The following is an 18,978-nucleotide window of genomic DNA, read 5'->3' on the forward strand; positions in this document are numbered from 1 at the left end:
CTTTACATATAGACATTCTGTAGTATATATGTTTGTGCCTCCCCATATAACTATGGTTTCATCAAGCCTTATAGTGAGAGTAGACCTCTTGTTAACCTTCCAAGGTCTTCCTCTGACGTACAGACTTTCTTTGAGCACTTCCTAGCGTTTCTTAATGGCGGATCCTTATATGCAATCCAAAGGTAAATGCTCTTTCATTTTCCCCAATAAAAGGCATTCTACGCATGTCATTTCCATAACCGATTCTAGCTGGTTTACCACCTTACACCTAACCAGCTTCCTTGTTTACCGCTTTGGCAAAATTTTCCCAATTTTATTACTTTTGCTCTCCTTTTGCGACTTCCACCAATCCGTTGAGAAGGATTAATTTTAATGTGAGTTGAAGATTTTCCTGGAGGACAAGCAAATGTTTAAGCATATGGATATTTGATAAGTTATTAAAGTAATATATTTTAATCTCATTCTTGATGCGTTTTTGGATGATTAATTAGGAAAATTAGTTAATTTGATGATTTTAATCCTTTAAATTCATGTTTCTATAATTAGGAGAACATTTGAGAGTGAAAGGAGCAAAAAATGAGTCAAAATCGGACAAATAAAGCTATTTTCAGGAGCCACAAGGCCTGGACACACGCCCATGTGCCAGTCAGTGTCGATATCGCACCCTACTTCCCAAATACCTGAAAAAACCCAATTTTTAGGCTTTCTAAGCATTATAAAGTCAATAAATACCAATTAAAAGAAGACAAAATGGAGCAATTAGAGAAGATCAAAGAAAACACTCGAAGAACACCATCGAAATCAACTCGGAAACGAATCTCCAACAAGATCGAAGATCTCGTTTTAATTTCTTTCGAAGTTTTATTGAGTTTCTTTATGTCTTGTGGTTATTCTAACTTTGAGATGTTTTTATTCAGGATTATGAACTAATTCCCTAGATACCTAGGGAGGATAAAACATATGATGAATCCTTTTATTTAATTTATGTTTTATGCAATAAATACTTGATTCCTGTTCTTAATTATATATGTTTATTTCTTGTTTTAATATTTCTGGGATATTAATTCATGTTTAATGTGCTTATTTAAGTGGAGAAAAAGTATCTGTTTAAGAGTAGATCTAGCATAATTGAGTGGAGTTGCATGCAATCCTAGAAATAGGATGACATAAGTCTACCAGATTAGAGTTAAATCTAATAAGGGAATCCATAAATTGAGTTAATGTGACTATAGGGGTTTTAATTAGAAAGAGATTTTAATTAATCAACCTAAAGTCAGTTGTTTTTACTTTCAAAAGAGATATTAACATAATTTAAGGATTTCTACGGATCAAGACACAAGTGAATAAATCATTTAACTCAGATTCATAATAATAGGTGAATGCTAGGTGGATTTTTTCTTGGGTATCGCCTATCTTATTGGTTAATATTCGATTATTTCCTTTATTCATTCTTTGTTGCGTTCTTAGTTAGATTAGTTTAGTATATTTAGATTAAAACACATCACTCCAAATTGTCAGCTAAATAATAGAGAAACAGTAATTATTAATAGTTTTAGTCCTCGTGGATACGATATTCTCTACTCACCATAGTTATACTCTTGTTCGATAATTGCACTTGCTTTTTTTTGTATTTATAGTTTATTTAGTGACCATAAAGTTTTTGGTGCCGTTGTTGGGGACTAAAATATTAGGAACACTTGATTTTTATTAATTTAGCCATTTTTTATTTTTTATTATTTTGTTTTTAGTTTAATTTTTACATTCTAATTTTTCTTCTATTTGCTTCTGGCAGGTTCCTTTAGTTTATGATTAGAAGAAACTCGTCGGGACCATTACTATTTGATAGTGAAATTGAAAGTACAGCTCCTGGAAACCGTATAGAAGCAAGGCAGAATTGATAGAATATAGTAGACAAACAAGAGGACATTATTATTACTGAGGAGATGGCTAATAATTAGAATAATTAGCTACCTCCTGCAGTTGTTGCAAATCCCGTATATCCAGATCATGTTCCTCGTACTATGTACGATTATGACAAGCCTACTTTAACTAGGGCTGAATCTAGTATTGTGAGACCCACCATTGCTGCAAATAATTTTGAAATGAAGTCGAACACTATTCAGATGATACAACAGTTTGTTCAGTTCGATGGTTTGCAAGAAGAAGATCCAAATACTCATTTGGTTAATTTCTTCAAAATCTACGGCACTTTCAACGTCAATGGTGCCACTGGCAATGCCATTCATTTACTGTTATTCCCTTTCTCGTTGAGGAACAAAGCTAAACAGTAGTTAAACTCTTTACCACGGGGTTCCATCATTAGATGGGCTCAAATGACAGAAAAGTTCCTTCTAAAGTACTCCCACTGGCTACGACAACCAAGTTGAGTATTGATATCTCCTCCTTTATGCAGATCGATTTAGAGATTTTATATGAAGCATGGGAGAGGTACAAGGATTTATAGAGAAGGTGCCCTCACCATGGGTTACCTTTATGGTTACAAGTTCAAACCTTCTACAACAGTTTGAATCCCTCAACAAGGCAGTTAATTGATGCAGTAGCCGGTGGAACACTTAACAATAAAATACCCGAAGTGACTTATGAGTTTATAGAGGAGATGGTACTTAATAATTATCAGCGGCAAGTCATAAGGACAAAGCCAATGAAACAAGCCAATGTTTTTAATATTGATGCAGGTACCATGTTATCGAATCAAGTAGAACTTTTAAATAAAAAATTAATGGTTTATAAGTTTCTACGCAGGTACATCCAATGATGCAATGCGATACAAATGGAGGTGGAATGAACAATCCAAAATGTTTACCCTTCGCTCCTAGCATAGAGAACGAACAAATCAATTATATAGGTAATAATTCTAGGCTTCAAAATAACCCTTATAGTAATAACTATAATGCAAGTTGGAGGAACCATCCAATTTCTCTTGGGGTGGTCAAGGAAATCAAAGAGCGCAACCTCATCTAGGCTTCCAACAACAATCTTACTAGCAAGAGAAAAAGCTGAACCTTGAGGAGATGTTGACCAAGTTCATTTCGGTGTTAGAAACCTACTTTCAAAACACTAAAGCAGCACTCAAAAATGAACAAGCATTGATTCAAGGGCTCGAGAACCAAATAGGTCTACTTGATAAACTAATCTCAGAAAGACCATAAGGTAGTTTGCCTAGCAATATCGAAACTAACCCAAGGGAGCAACTTCATGAAATTACTATTCGAGATGAAGAAGGGTTAGTTGAATCTGAACAAAAATCGAGGTAAGAAATTATGGTGAATAACGATAAGATTGAGGTAAGCCAGAAAGAGGAAAATTCGATTTCCAAAGAATATAAACCTCGAGCTCCATATCCTAACGCGATGATGAGAGATCACACGAATGAACAATTTAGTAAATATCTTAAACTCCTAAAAAATTACATATTAACTTACCATTTGTTGAAGCTCTTTCGCAGATGCCTAATTATGTCAAATTTTTAAAGAAGCTGTTGGAAAACAAAAGAAAGTTAGACAATTCATCAACTATGGAACTTAATGCAGTTTGCTCGGTCATCTTACAAAATAAACTACCTAACAAACTGAAAGATCCAGAAAGTTTTACTATTCCTAATTTAATTGGTAGTTTAAATATTGATAATGCTTTGGCTGATTTAGAGGCTAGTATTAATGTCATTTCTTACAAAATGTTTAAACAACTAGGTCTTGGGAAACCCAAACAAACTAGGATGAGTATTCAATTAGCAGATAGAACCATTAGATATCCTAGGGGTGTTATTGAAGATGTGCTTGTTAAAATCGATAAATTCATATTCCCCGTTGACTTTGTTGTGTTAGACATGGATGAGGGTAGTGAAGTACTTTTAATTTTAGGGTTACCCTTTTTAGCAACTACTAGAACTATAATTGATGTTGGTACGAGTAAACTTGTACTTCGTGTAGGTGATGAAACGATTACTCTCCAAGCTCGTGATTCTGCGAGAACAACTAGTGATAGAGATGATTTTAAGTCTTCTATTAATGTGAGTAACCATGTGGCTTAGCTTTCTTTGTAGGAAACCCCTCAGAAAAACACAATGGAGCCACGTTTCAGTCACTGCGACAGAAATAGAACAACTTCTGAAGAACGAATGTTACAAATCGATGAACTTGATGAATGACAGACACATGTCATGGAGAAACTGAGAAAACACGATGAAGAGCCAAAACGACGCCATGATGATTATGTGGATGGAACGAACTAATTTAAGGTTGGTGACAAAGTACAACTGGACACATGGGCATGTCTGAGGCTGTGTTAAGACTGGGCTGGTATTTTTAATCGTACACGGGTCGAAGGAGTCACACACGACAGCGTCACCCTTTTAAAGCAAGCCCTAATTTTAGCTTGTCACCCTTTTCAACCTAACCCGCCACTCCACTCTTCATCGTCGACCAACCCCTACGCCTTTCGACCATCGACACGTGACCTTTCCCTTTCCTACCCTGCACCACCATACAACTCCCCCTTCTTCCCACGAGACTAGCTCCTCCTTTCTCCTTCTTTCTTCCCCATCGTGTCAACCCCATATCATCAAGCCCTCACCCCTCTCGTTGCACCTCTATCGCACAAACTCCACGCCCTAACCCTTTTTTCCCTTCTTTTCCCCTTTCTTACCCCACACGGCCCCTCACTCCCTCTCAGCCCCCAACCGTACACACCACCCTCACCGCCTACTCTCCTATCAACAACCCAACCCCAACCCCCTCCTTCCGCACACGCTAGCCTCATCGACCATTTTCACACCCCCAACCTAGTCTATCCCTCACATCGACCACCGAACCATCAACACCCACCCCACCGTGACCACCATCGTTTCCACTATTGGTTTCCCTGATTTATTATTTTATTTCATTTATATTCAGACTTCTTTTATTTTGCCTTTTTCTTTTTATTTTTTTAGTATTTATTTTTCATATTATTTTTCTTCTTATTATTTTATCTCTTTGTTGTTATTTTCTTTCGTTTAGTTATTATATTGTTTCTTATTTTTCTTCTTAATATAGTTACCAGTTGTGGCATGATTAGGTACTGGCATATACTATTTTCAGAATAAAGTATCTATCTAGGCCACTCAGATGTTTCCGTTCGTCATGAGAGCACCATAGTGACGTATTTGAATTTGCATGTTGATTTCTCGGCCCCTCTATTTGCGTATTTGGTGATGCCTTATTTTTTGTTTCTCTAATATTGATTTTTTTATTTTCGAGCACACCATGACAAAAAAATCGCAGTAAATCTAAGGTCGTCGTTCTAGCTTCGAAAAAGTGAAAGACTACGGGTGCAACTTCTTTCTCGAGTGCTTTTGCCGAGGCTTGCCATCCATACATCCACTTTTCATAGGATCCCCAAGAGGACTTATATCAGCTTCGTCGACTGAGGCCACTCGGCTTAGGCTGCTCTATTGATTGGGCCACTTTGGAGCAAGTCCAATTAATAGATAGCGTGCACACCATCATTGCCACAGCTCCTTGAGACTGATTTTTCTCTATCATCGAGCCCACATCATGGAGTTGACTTTGGAGTTTTGTTCTACATTTATCCTTCAGTGGGTGATGATGACCCATAATGAGCTCGGCATCATCACTTTTAGACTCGGTGGTACGACACGACATATGAGTGTCCTAGAGTTCAGAGCAGCATTGGGACTCTACAACGTCAAGTTCATAGTGCCAAGAGCTTTCTCCGATTATACTGGCACATCCACTACTCGCCTTCTCTTTGTTGGGTAGACCTCAAGGTGGGTACGACACCTTATGATGTGAGTCACTCGAAGGCGACTTATGGTATATTCATGCCATCTTGGCTTACACATTAACCGGTAGGAGAGAGAGCACCGGAGTTGTCAGTACAACCGACGCATATTTCCTTTGGAGCATGGCCACGGAGTGTATTTTCAATTTAACTACTTCATTGCTCTCGCCTTTCACCATCAAACAGAGCGCAGCAGGAAGGGTCATATCTGTTTAGGGCCTCATGTGACTCGACTTGCATGCCACTTCGATCTCCTCGACACACCGAAGCAGTCTTCCTTGCTTACACTAGTCGGCCAAATGTCCCCGCAAGGATTATTGAGCATGAGCCATATGAGGATGATTGAGCGACTTTATGGAGTGGATCCACCTCAGTACCAATTATCTCATTTTGATCCTCAGGATGAACCCGAGGACTTCACTGACGATGTCCCCTTCTATCACAAGGATCCACCTCATCATCCACCTTCAAGTCACCGTCCTGCTTCTTCTGCTGCTACCTTAGCAAACCTCTCCGAGTGGTTCATTCATGTGACTCGACTTGCATGCCACTTCGATCTCCTCAACACACCGAAGCGGTCCTCCTTGCTTACACTAGCCGGCCAGATGTCCTCGCAAGGATTATTGAGCATGAGCCATATGAGGATGATTGAGCGACTTTATGTAATGGATCCACCTCAGTACCAATTATCTCATTTTGATCCTCAGGATGAACCCGAGGACTTCACTAACGATGTCCCCTTCTATCACAAGGATCCACCTCATCATCCACCTTCAAGTCACCGTCCTGCTTCTTCTGCTGCTACCTTAGCGAACCTCTCCGAGTGGTTCACTTGTTTCGAGTAGTATTGCTTTCAAAGGTTCAATAGTATTGATGTGACATTACAATAGATTTGTCAGTACCTTCATATATCCTCTTCAGTTCCGGTGACTCATGATACTGATGCCTTTGACGATGAGGATCATTGAATTTATTTGTTTTTCTTTTAGTTTTATTTTTATTTTTAGTTGTTTTATTTTTATGTTCTTTGACTTATTTTGTTTCTTATATTTTGAACTAAATTTTTATTTTTATGGTTGTTTCTAATTGAGTTGTAACCTTTTTAATCTTCTTCACTATTTGTGTTTATTTTCTTATCAGTTTTCTCGGAATCATGCACTACATTTACATTTGTCTATAATTTCGCTTTTCACCATTCTAGTGATTTCATCAAATATTTAGGGCAGTTTTAGTTTTCTCCCTCTCTTCTAATATTCTACTCATACTATGATTATATCTGTTTGTACATTGAGGACAATGTATATCTTAAGTGTTGGGAGGTTATTTATATAATTATTAGAAAATCCCTGAATTATGTATTGTATTTAAGTATTTTTTTATACTTCCATTAGAATGAATTTTTGTCGATTTGGGATTTTTTGTTGATGTGTTTTGGATTAATTTGTAGATATTTGTGTATTGGTTGATTTAAACTTTAAGGCATGAGAGAATCAAGCATGATAAGTTATTTTTCAAAAATGAAAAAAAATTAGGCTGTTTCTCTAAATTGAATTTTTATCTTGAAGTTTTGATATTTGCAAGTTTGACATCAAAACCATGATTTTTTGTGAGATTTTGAGCCTCGAGAGCATACGTTTTTCTTTCTCATTTTATTATTGGTTATAAGTGTGTCAATTTGATTTGTTATTCTAGAACTTACTTCGATTATGCATGTTAAGACCACAACTTTGATTTGATATACTGAGATGATAAAGACACTTAGGTTTTAACTCACTTATCCCATAAAAAGCATACCTTCATAACTAACCTTTAGTGAACCCCGTTGAGCCTAACACACTGTTTCTTGATTTGCCCATTTATGTTATCCCATAACTCATTTTTTGTTCGTTGAGACTTTTTTCCCATTTTATTGACTCCCTTTTTGTTGAGATTTGATTTGGTTGGTTGCTTAACTATGCTCTTTTGTTTGATTTGATGAATTATTTCTAATTTTTCTAGATAAAAAAATTGAAAAAAATTGATTATTATTTAGTTCTATGTTGATTGAGCTTGAGCTATTAAATTCATATTTTGAGAAGAAGCTCGTTTTTATTCTTGAATAGTTCTTGATTTATGCTTATTTTTAATTCAGTATTTGTTTATTTTTTCTAGTTTGGTAATTTATCAATTCGATCTTGATTATAACCAACTTTTCTAGTCTTTATCCACACCTTTAACCTAAGCCCCGTTACAACCTTTTAATGATCTTTTGATTTGTGTATCATCTCATTTTATAGTGGTGGAGATTTGATTTTCATGCAAGCCTATGGTAATGACATTTCTTGTTCGACTATTGAGTGCATATTATTGAGCCTTAAACACTTTGAGTGCTTGAGTGAATCTTTAGTGAGGATGTCAATTCTTGTTGATTTTGACACTTTAGTGCTCTTTAAGTTGAATTGCCAATACATGATTATTTTTCAATTATTTTGAGACATTATTGATGGGAATTACAAGTTGAGAAATATTAATTTTAAAGTGAGTTGAGGATTTTACTTGAGGACAAGCAAACGTTTAAGTGTGGGGATATTTGATAAGTTATAAAAGTAACATATTTTAATCCCATTCTTAATGCATTTTTGGATGATTAATTATGAAAATTAGTGAATTTGATGCTCTTAATCCTTTAAATTCATGTTTTTATACTTAAGAGCGAAAGGAGTAAAAAAGAGCTAAAATCGGACAAATAGAGTTGTTTTTAGGAGCCACACGGTTTTGGCACTTCCACATGGGCTGGACACACGCCAATGTTCCAGCTCATGTCGACATCGCACCCTGTTTCCCAAATATGCGAAAAAATCCAATTTTTAGCTTTTTAAGCATTCTAAAGTCAATAAAGACCAATTATAAGAAGACATAAGGGAGCAATCAGAGAAGATCGAAGAAAACACTCGAACAACACCATCAAAATCAACTCGGAAGCGAATCTCCATCAAGATCGAAGATCTCCTTTTAATTTCTTTCGAAGTTTTATTGAGTTTCTTTATGTTTTGTAGTTATTCTAACTTTGAGATGTTTTCATTCAGGATTATCAACTAATTCCCTAGATACCTAGGGAGGATGAAACCTATGATGAATCCTTTTATTTAATTTCTACTTTACGCGATAAGTACTTGATTCTTGTTCTCAATTATGTATGCTTATTTCTTGTTTTAATATTTCTGGTGTTGAAACCACCTTTTTTGAAAAACAAAAAAAAGTTTGTTGTCGACTTTAAAAAATAAAAATTGGAGTCGCCACCGATCTTTTAAAGAGGTGTGATCGGATCACCTTAAAAACGATTTTAGGTCTACGAATTTTGAAAAAATAGGTTCTGGAGTCGGTTACGCACGAGGAAGGGTCAGCACCCTCGTAACGCCCAAAATTGGTACCGAATTGATTGTTTAATGTCTTAGTGTCGAGAATTTGAAAAGATTTTAAAATACGATCCTTCATTTTTATTAATGTTAATTTTATAAAAGATGCTTGGATAAATCGAGGCGAATGCTAAAAACCTTCTCGTCTCAGAGTAATAAAATGTCATGTTTTAGTCCTCGAGAATAAACTTATCTTTTGATTTTCAAAACTCTTGCGATGAAGTTAAAAAGGGATATTCAATTGCTTTAAGTCAGATGAAAAATTGAAACCCAATACGTTAGGGCTCAATTTCTCAAAATTCCTAGCATTGAATACAACCACTATTATTTTTTAAAGATCTTCATTTCGAGAAAACGACATGTCATATCCAATACATTAGGGCACAACGTATCAAATTCCCAAGAATGAATTTTTATGTTTTTAATTAAAGCATATCCTCGATTATTTAGATTCAATGAGGAAAATTGGAACCCAATACGTTAGGGCTCAATCTTTTCCAAGATCCCAAATGTCGAGTATTGCGGTATTTTTGAAAACTTTTGTATGAAATAACTTTGACATTTGTAATCTTTTGAATAAATAAAAAATGATTGCATAATAATGTACAACGCGAAATGATAATTTGTGAACTAAAGCATGCATTAATGAATAACAAAGATTCGATATATACGAATAAACAATATCATATACGTAATTAAGAGCAACAATTTTATACCCTACACTATGCATATACTAACATCCATATTAGCAAGCAAAATGAATTAAAAGGTTAATCTTAAAAAAAAACAAGTGAATTAAATAAAATGTAACAAGTTTTTAAATAAAAAAAGGTAACATGAAAGAAGGGAAATTATATATTAAAATAATTTTAAAATAATATATATACATGAAAGTTTGAAATAAGCCAAAAATATAGTTAAAAATAATAATTTGAAATCAATAGTATTTTATGTACATACATATGTATAATAAAAATAATTTAATATAGGTTGTATACATAAAAAATATTAAATAGGGATATTATCATATAAATCTTTAAAGATGAAATATATAAAAATGGCTTTTAAAAGTATATTATAAAATAAAAGTTATTAAAAATATATTATATAAAAAATAATTCATCACAAAGTTAAAATAATAATGTATGATAATAATAAAATAAAAGAATTTAAAAATAATAGTGCATAATAAAGTAATATATATATGTAAAAACAATAAGTAACCGAAAATGTAACCAAATATAACAATAAAAAAATAAAAAAATAAAAATAAATTGATATTAAACTAATTAATAAAACAATGGGCTGATTTGGAATTAAAGCAGAAATTTAGGGGTAAATCTGAAACAAACAAGAAGGCAATGACCAAATTACAAAGCGCGAATAACATGGGGGACTGAAAGGGGAATATTCCCCACCCTCCAAAACGCAACGTTTCATGCGGACTCAATTAAAAAAAAGAATAAAATGCGGGGCAAAGTTTAAAGGAAATAAAAAGATCTATTTAAACACGCTATAGTAATCGAGGGACCACTTGTGCAAAAAAACCAATGAAAGAAAGTGCGCGGATCCTGCCCTCAGGTCGGGTCACCGCGCGGGTCGCAGGCCATTAGACGGCGCCATTTTGAAAACAATTTAAAGCCTAAAAAAAACCTAAACCTAAATCTAAATGTTTCATTTGGAGCCATAGAGGAGAAGTGAACATCGCCTCCAGTCTCCCCCACTCTCTGCCGTTTCATCTTCAAGACCTCCGCCCGTTCAACTCCGTTTTGCACAGAGGAAAAGAGGGCTTCATTGGTGCTTTGCGAAGGTAAGCTTTCTCCTACTCCTCTATTATTTCTTTCTCTGCGCGCGATTAATCAAACAGAAGATGAAAATCTCGAAGAAAAAAAAAAGGTAAAAAGAACCAAAAAACAAATCACCTTTCGAAAACCCTTTTTGATTCTCGGTTTTTTTTATTCAATATCTCCGTGTCCGTAATCCTTTAAAAAAGTTTCGCCTTTTCTTTTATAGGCCAAAACAATGAACCAGAAAAATGAAAAATGAAAATACAATCTTTTTTGTTTTCTACTTTGTTGTTTGCTCTGTTTGCAGGTACGGCGTACGGTGGCCAGTTGGAGGCGCGTGGAGGTACTGCATGCATGGAGAGTGGCTCGGCACTCATGGAGGGTGGCCTCAGTGGCTGCGGCCCTAGAAACTGTTGCTACTAGGGTTTCTGGTCGTGATCTTGCATTGGGCCGCTTCATGACTGGGCTAGGGCCTAGGTAAACCTGGTTTAGGCTAGTTGGGCTAGTTGTAATTGGGGTTTTAGTGATTGGGCGGGCTTCAACCCGAATTTGGCCCATTGTAATTGGACATTTGGACTTTTAATTTTTGGATCTGGTTAATTTTATTTATATTGGGCCGGGCAATATTGGGCCATTACATCTGGGATATTAATTCATGTTTAATGTGCTTATTTCAGTGGAGGAAAAGTCCCTTTTTAAGAGTAGATCTAGCATAATTGAGTGGACTTTCATGCAATCCTAAAAATAGGACAACATAAATCTACCGAATTAGAGTTAAATCTAATAAGGGAATCCATATATCGAGTTAATGTGATGACAGGGGTTTTAATTAGAAAGAGATTTCAATTAATGAACCTAGAGTTAGTAGTTCTTACTCTCGAAAGACATATTAACATAATTTAGGGATTTCTACGGGTCAAGACACAAGTGAATTAATCGTTTAACTCAAATTCATAATAATAGGTGAAGTCTAGGTGAATTCTTTCCTAGTTATTGTCTATCTCATTGGTTAATATTCGATTATTTCCTTGATTCATTCTGTATTGTGTTCTTAGTTAGATTAGTCTACGATATTCTCTACTCACCGTAGCTATACTATTGTTCGATAGGTGCATTTGTCTTTGCCGTATTTATAGTTAGTTTAGTAACCATCATCTACTTTTCTGACTCAAACCCCATGATCAACTCTTCATAGAGCTTCTTGTAATTATCTCCTCTTCGGAGCAACCAAGAAGAAGCTGAAGAAGGGAAGAAAATAATACAGAATAGTAAAGAACTTATCTGAGGAGTTCATTTCTCAATTATTTATAGCCTTTTTAGCATGGTCTTCAACCATATAAAAACCAACATTGGTAATCATTTTGTCTCCCACTAAGGAACTAGTTAGTTCTCATCTAACCGAACTAGATTTGGAACTCAACTATGTCCAAATCAACCTCTAAATTTCCATAATTTTTTAGTAGAAGCCGCCAACGTACGACTTCTTTCAATTTAATCCCCCAGTTATTACTAATTTCTAAACTTAAGGAAAACTAAGTGTGATAATTGTCCCACCTTGAAAGAAAATTTCATCCTCGAAATTTTCTTTCATAGTCAGTCTCAGAGGCGGACTCAGAGAAAGTTTTCCCCATCTCTACCCTCACATGGTTCACGAAAGTAATCACCTTTCATTCTTACCGAAACCTTTAATCATGGTTTATCCTTTCATACATTTTCTTTATACGTGCTCTATTTGATTTGCAGTTCCATTAGCACTTAACAAAATATAGATAACGACTCATCAATAGATATCTATTGACTTCGTTTTTAGATACACTCCAATCCATAGATTCACTTTACAATCTAAATTTGCGAATGCTCTAAGGTTAGCATTGCCTGACTAGCATCTCCTTGATTTTTAATTCTAGCTGATAATTCTCCAAATCCTAGATTTTTTTATACGTTAACTCCAGCCATCTAGTGGGTTAATTCTCTCTTGTTATAGGATGACTAAGCTCACCCATGAAATATTTCCACCACTACCTTGGCGAATTACTAGAGCTACCACTCTGATTCTGGAATTCTATTCTAATGGTAACAAAGGCTTATTAGTCATCCTCACAATTATTTTCGTTTGAATAACTTGGAACTTATTCTACTTACCCAATGGTTACACGTTATTGGGTAACAGTTGGAAGGTATCCTCACCTCGGAAATACTAAACGATTTTTCTTCTTCCATTGTCAATAGGTGTCGTTTATGCATTGGTGGACCTGAATGGTTTTTTAATCACTCTTAAATTTTCCACAACTTCCCATGCATGCTTTTGGTTATAAATAAACCAGAACATTGAGAGGAAAGTTCAGAAGGCTATAGACATTTGGTTTGACCAATTCACTTATTGTCCCTCACTTCTTCCTATCTTTCTTTTTCTCTTCTAATTACAATACTAGGTGTCATTCCCTTATACTATCGTCATTGAATTTTCAATGATAAACTCTCTTTTTCTTTGCCTTCCTATTCACTGAATAAAAATTGAGTAGACGACTTAGGTAAAGTGAGAAATTTTAACTCTCAGGGGTACATTCACTAAACATAATATGGTAAATCACTTGAATATCCAAAGAATCTAGTTACCCTATCTTGATTTTGCTTTTGGGGTGGTTCAAGAAGAGTATCGACTAGGTGACGCAATTGACTACCCCATAAACCCTTTCTAGGCATCTATCTCTACTACTAACCCTCTCATTTCTTACAGTACCTTTCCCTTGTATGATATGGGTCTTTCCTTCTCCTAGGGAGGATAGTTTAACGTAGGAGAATATACATCTCTTCCACTTATGGTTTAGCAAAGGCATGGCAAGAATTTGCTTCAAGAATTGGGGGAGTCCTTTTTCTCAACCTCCCTATTCCTTTCCTGGACTCTACTCAGTAAGACTCCTTCTGTAACATCATGGGGAGACCACATCAACACCACTCATGTCCCTTTCTTTTCCTTTTCAAGAGTTCACCACCCTTCTTTAAAAACCCTTACAATTCCTTTCAATTATTGATGGGGTGGGGAAGATCCTTGATTGCCCTTCAAAATGAAAGTGAAGATAAATTGATTAAGGAGGAGAAGTGAGCAAGCAAGTGATACATCCAAGGCTAGCGTTTTGAGTATGTGATGTGGCTTCTAAACTTACAAAGTTGAAGGCAATGTGGGACTATTTTCTAGGGTTTAAACTTTACCATTTCATTGGTTTGTAAATGGACATTAAAGACTGTTTAAGGAATTTTTAAACTTGGTTTGTGATTGTTTCAATGCTTGAACAATGTTTGAATGGCATGTTACGTATTATTTTGAAATATAGATGTCTGAAATTTTTTAGAATGGTTGAAAATTGGTATAATTGTTACAATGGTATGGTTTAGGTTGAGACAATTTTAAAATGACCATTTGGTATAATTTAAACCATTATTGCACTTGGAAATGCATGAAATGCAAATTTGGGTATGTTGAGCAATTGAATTGTGGTTTTAGGATTGCATTCTAGCCTAGCTAATTTCTTAGTGTGTCAAAATTAGTGATTGAAGGATCTAATTTAGTTGAGCATGTTTTGAATGTTCTATGTATGCTATATGATATGTTAGAAGTGAGAAATTGGCGTTAGAGTACAAAATGGTATGTTTGCTGTTGAGCCGAAATGGTAAGTGCGGGTTGCAGGGGTGTTTCTGCAGAAACTGTATGCAACGTCGCGGTGACATTTGTATGACGTTGCACTGAGAGATCGGTGTCGGGATGCCCTTTTTCGCGTCTTCACGGCATGACTCACAGTTTGTTTGACATGTTTTGTTATCGTTGCAATTAAATCTTGATTTTTGAGTAATGCAATTTGAGTTCTTATATGCTATGAAATTTTGCATGGATAAGTTTTCATGTTTAATTTAATAATTTTAATTCCAATTTTTCAAAAAGGGGTTTTCTAAATATTTTACTAAATTTATGATTTTGGTTAATTCTTTCAAATATTATTTTAATAATACTCAAAAAAACTAAATGTGTGTTTAATTTGATGTTTTATGAGTGTCTCGTATGATGTTTTTTAAATGGCAGTTTTACCCCTAATTGTTGTATTGATGATTTTTGCTGGATACGCATGATTTTAGGGTTTGTGTAACAGCTCAATTTTTAGTGGTGTCAAAAATAATGGTTTTGGGATCACAAGTCCAATGGGTAAGTTTGAATAATTAGTATTTAAATTATACGAGTCAGTAATAATTTTTATATTGAATTTTGATTTGATGACCTCATTTCCGTAATTTAAAGCCGTAAATATTTTATTAAATATTTACAGATTCGTACTATATGTGAATTAAAGTTTGGTCTGGTAACTTTAATGATTTATTGCTTAATTACAGTAAAAGGATTATAATGTAAAAGAGGTAAAAGTTAATTGTTTTTTATTTAAAATAGTAAAGAGACCAAAATGGTAATTAAACCATGGTCAAAAAGTCCAAGTAGTGGTGACGTGATTAAATCCACTAAATTTTGGACTATTTGCTCATTTAGTCCTAATTAGTTTAGGATTAAATTGAAATTAAGTTTGCTTAGTTAAATTTTAAAATAATTGAAGGACCAATTGTGCAATTAAACTCTCCTTAATTGGTAATTATACCATTTAAATAGATAGTGGATGGTTTGCAAGGCTAATTGCATGAAATCTTATTGAAATTGTAAGGTTATAATAGTAATTTATGAATTTAAGCAAAATGTAAATAAAATAAAAAGCCAAAATGGCTATCATCTCTTTATTTCTTCTTTCAAAAACTGATTCCACCATTGTTCAGAAGAGAAACCTTTGGTCAAGCTAGGTTTCGTCGATTAAGTAGGTAAATATTTCTCATTTTTAGTAATTTTTATGTTTTTAAGCACGTATTAGCTTAATCTAGCTGACTCGGGGACTAATTTGTAAAAATTTCAAATGTTATGGATTGTGCCATTGATGAATTTGAGTTTTTTTGAAGTTTTATGATAGATTATTAAGCTTGGTTGCTAAATAGAAATATTTTGTAAAGTAATTTTTATTGATTTTAATGTTCAAGGACTAAAATATGAAAATAGTAAAAGTATAAGGAATTGATGCAAAATAAAAAGTATGGGCTGTAATGAGGGGCTTAATTGATCGGCTAAGCTTGGATTAAATAGAAAATGGTTAAATTGCATGATTTGGACCTAGGGACTAAATTGCATAAAAATGAAATGTTGGGGTAATTTCGTAAAAGTTTTAAAAGGACTTATTTGCATAAAATGAGTTAATTTTACTATTGGAATTAGTTAATTTAAAGAAAATATTATTTTTAGATCAAGAAAGTGTGGAAAATCAAGGAAAAGAGAAAAATATTGAATAGTCCTTGTACCTTTGTCATTGCTGCAATTTAGTCAGGTAAGTTCATTTAGTTTAATTTTAGTAAATTTATAAATGTATTTGTAACCCCCCGACCCGTGTCCATCGCCAGATTAGAGTTACGAGGCATTATCGGTCAAAGCCCAACTTAGAAATTATTTTTTTTCAATTATACTAACTCCACCACGAAATTTCATTGCATATATATATTATCACATAACCAATTAAAATCAAACATGCATCATTAATCAAATTTCATATACTAATCATGTTTCAACAATTCAACCATATCATTATCATTTACCTAATCAAAATTCAATATCATAAATCAAGCATATATCCAAACATTTATTTCATTTCAATTTACTAACTATACTACATATTACAACATAGGTAATCTACTCTGTTTGGACAGCTTTTATACATCAATTTGGACAACATTTATATACCAAATTAGACAGCATTTTCACATCAAAATTTGGACAGCATAAATACAACAATTTTGGGCAACATATATACAACAATTTGAGCAGCATTTTTACACCAAAATTGGACAGCATAAATTCAACAATTTGGGCAGCATATATACAACAATTTGAGCAGCATTTTTACACCAAAATTGGACAGCATATATACAACAAATTTGGACAGCATTTAAGCATCAAAATTGGACAGCATATATGCAACAAATTGGGCAACATTGAAGCATCACCTATTCGGTCACTAATAGAACATTCAAATAATTCATACCATTTCCATCTCCCAAACTTAAGCTTAACACACTATCTCTTAATCTCATATCAAAACAATATGTCACTTATAACTAATCAAATGACCATTATAAGCCGTACCTAAAAAAATCCAATATAGAAGCAATCATGTAAATATAACTTAGCTCATATAAGCTTACCATGATCTAAATCACGACCATCACCACATTAACATCACATAACCGAATCATAAAACAAATACATTACACTTATATACATCATAAACCATACTTCTCAAAATGAACTTATACTATAACTGAATATTCACAACCATTAGCAACATAATTAAGCCATTTTCGCATGGCTATATGTGCAAAATTCAAGACCAACCATAACAAGCTAGACTATACATGCCATAAGTCATAAATACAAGTTTTCTTTCAAGGTACCAAAATACATATCGATAGCGTGATGACGTTCCTTGTCGATCCCGAGCTCGAGCTAGCTTTCAAACTCTATAAAATGAAGAGCAACATACACACAGTAAGTTTTCGCAGCTTAGTAAGTCATAAGCATAATTATAAATATTTTAATAACGGCATAATAACATTTAGCTAGTTAGCCGAATTCACATAATTTACAAAACAAAGATATCATTTACTACCAAAATCATACTTTGATCTCACATACCTATTAAATGGCCGAATATAACTATCATAAATTACATACATGCATAAATTTCACTTTTAATTTCATAATGACCTAAATAGGCCGAATCACATACATATGTTCAAGTATACTACTCCAAAAATTCATATTCACATACCTTATGTCAATTCAAGTAATCAACTTACTTTGTATCCATATAAACATTTACTATCACATACATGAATCTGTAATTTGATTTTTTTTTCATTCAGTCTTTACCTCACATTTTCCCGTTGAACTTTTCGGAATTAAACGGATACGCGGATAATCGGAAAACTCGTACAATGCCAACGTCCCATACGTGGTCTTACATGTAATCTCATATCGATGCCACTGTCCCAGACAGGGTCTTACATGTAAACATAAGTCGATGCCAATGTCCCAGACGTGGTCTTACGCGATAACACATATCGAAAATCCTATGTCATGACATATGTATCCTACCTATTCCTAGGGTTCGTACGGGGCTTTCGGACATTAAATCACGATCGAATCGAATTTGAAACATAGTCCCTATCTCAAAATCACATTCGGCCAAATACATATATATATATTTGAATAATTCATTTCATCACATAACATTTATATATTTTCATGTTAAACAACATTTAAATGCCTATAGACTTACCTCGGACGTTGTCGAACAGTTAAATCGGTTACTCGACCACTTTTGTCTTTCCCCAATCCAAATCCAATTTCTTTAATTCTTGATCTAAACATATTCAAATTAAGCTTATTTAAACACCATTCTATTCAATTTAGCCTAAAAACACAAAAATGGGCAAATTACAATTTTGCCCTTACATTTCACACTTTTTACAATTTAGTCCAAATTGTACAAAAACACAAAATATTCCAAATTAATTACACTATAGGATGGCTGAATACTCCCTAGTCTCATATAGGTCCTTGCATGTCATATTTTTTACATTTTAGTCCCTCAAAAATTTATTTTTACAATTTAATCCTAATTACTCAATTTCATCAAAAATTCAAAAACAAACTATGTTAATCTAACACATATATTTTATATTTCACTTTCAAACATCACAAAACTCATAATTTCATCAATGGCATATTTCAAAATCATCACCAATTCACAAAATTGGGGCATGGGCTTTAAAGAACACAAATCAACGATCTCAAAAACGTAAATATTATCAAAAACCGAAACCAAAACATACCTTAATTTGCTTGAACAATGGCCAAA

General features: G+C 34.0%; 1 non-coding gene across 1 annotated transcript; it reads right to left on the reverse strand.

The window, feature by feature from the left end:
* Positions 1-2,380: 2,380 nt before the first annotated feature.
* Positions 2,381-2,487, reverse strand: LOC121215641 (small nucleolar RNA R71). Its single transcript, XR_005911617.1, has one exon. It is a non-coding gene; the product is annotated as a small nucleolar RNA R71 (small nucleolar RNA).
* Positions 2,488-18,978: the final 16,491 nt, after the last annotated feature.

The sequence above is a fragment of the Gossypium hirsutum genome, chromosome D03, assembly GCF_007990345.1.
Source record: "Gossypium hirsutum isolate 1008001.06 chromosome D03, Gossypium_hirsutum_v2.1, whole genome shotgun sequence".
In the NCBI taxonomy this organism is placed as follows: Eukaryota; Viridiplantae; Streptophyta; class Magnoliopsida; order Malvales; family Malvaceae; genus Gossypium; species Gossypium hirsutum.